This window comes from Molossus molossus, unplaced genomic scaffold, assembly GCF_014108415.1.
Source record: "Molossus molossus isolate mMolMol1 unplaced genomic scaffold, mMolMol1.p scaffold_m16_p_2, whole genome shotgun sequence".
Lineage (NCBI taxonomy): Eukaryota > Metazoa > Chordata > Mammalia > Chiroptera > Molossidae > Molossus > Molossus molossus.
The window spans coordinates 29,244,338-29,246,077 of record NW_023425355.1 but is presented as its reverse complement, the minus strand read 5'-3'; positions in this window follow the sequence as shown (position 1 = coordinate 29,246,077).

Below are 1,740 nucleotides of genomic sequence, written 5' to 3'. Positions count from 1 at the left end.
GCCTTAACTTGTATAGTTGCAGAAATAAGGCATATAACACACAAAAAGATAACTAACATCATATATTCGCACTCATTGCAAAATGGACACCCTTGATAACATAATGGAGGCAGGGGTTTCTATAAGTTGTTAATGTAAGAGGAATTAGTTTTTCTCCTATTCTGCCTGCATCATATAACATTCTAAAACACAGAAATGGTCCTGCATCCTAGACGAAATGTAATATTCATTTCTAAATGTTGCTACTACATTTATAACTCATTGTTACAGTGTTTCATTTATGTCAAAGTCATCTCACAAAAGAGAGAGGGGATAGGTATATGGAGGAAACATTTGCTGAGTACCTGCTCTTATCTCAGATGTTGTATTGGTACGATACTTTACAGGTTGTTTTTTCCCCCTTGTCTTCTCACAATGGTCCTGTGAGCGAGGTACTGATAGTGTTTTGTGGGTTTTTTTGTTGTTTTTTCTTTTTCTTTTATAACTCATTATTTTGGATAACCTCCAATGAGAATTAGGGAGGTTAAATACTTTTTCCTAGATTCCCATGGCAGGCACATCACATAGCTGTTTCATGTAATAACAGAACCCACCCTTAGGCTACCTTACAATCCTCCCTTTTTTAGGTGGTGGCCTTGAAGGCTCAGAGACTGGTTTTAATGATTTATTTTGCTGTTGATAATGCCCCTGCCAGTCTTGCCATTGTTTTTTACCTCCTCCAGATGCACATGTCCATTAGGCATTTATTTATTTTTTATTTTATTTTTGTTACAGATGTTTCTCCATTTTTACCCCATTGACACCCTCCTCCCCATCCCCCCTATCCCGTCCCCAGCTTTGTTGTCCATGTCCATTGGTTATGCATACATGCATAAGTTTTGTGGTTTATCTCTTCCCTCCCCCACCACCCCCTCTTCTGGGGATTGTCAGGCTGTACCCCACTTCCATGTTTCTGGGTCTACCCTATTCCTCAGACTGTATGTTCATTATATTCCATAAATGAGTGAGATCATGTAGTGTTTGTCTTTTTCTGCTTGGCTTGTTTCACTTAGGATAATACTTTCCAGTTCCCTCCATGTCATCGCAAAGGATAAGAGATCTTTCTTTCTCACAGCTGCATAGTACTCCATTGTGTATATGTACCACAGCTTTTTTTAAAAATCTTTATTGTTGAATGTATTACAGATGTTCCTCATTTTTCCCCCATTGACCACCTCCTCCCTACTGCTGCCCCCTCCCGCCTTTTCCCACACTATTGTCTGTGTCCATTGGTTATGCATATAAGTTCTTTGGTTTATTTCTTCCCACCCCCCAACCCCTTTCCCTTTGAGGTTTGTCAGTCTAGCAATGAATTTGTACGTCTTAATCCCCTCATCTTTTTCACCCATTCCCCCAACCGCCCTCCCATCTGGCAACCAACAAAATGTTGTCTGTATTTATGAGAATATTTCTGCTCTGCTTGTTCATTTTGTTTGTAGATTCAATTGTCAATTGTCAGATATGTATTCATTGCCATTTTGTTTGTTCATATTTTTTATCTTTTTCTTCAAAAAGACCCTTCACCATTTCATATAATAACGGTTTGGTGGTAATGAATTTCTTTAACTTTCTCTTGTCTGGGAAAGTCTTTATATGGCCATCGATTCTAAATGACAGCTTTGCGGGATAGAGTAATATTGGTTGTAGGTTCTTGCTTTTCATCACTCTGAATATTTCTTGCCACTCCCTTCTGACCTGCAG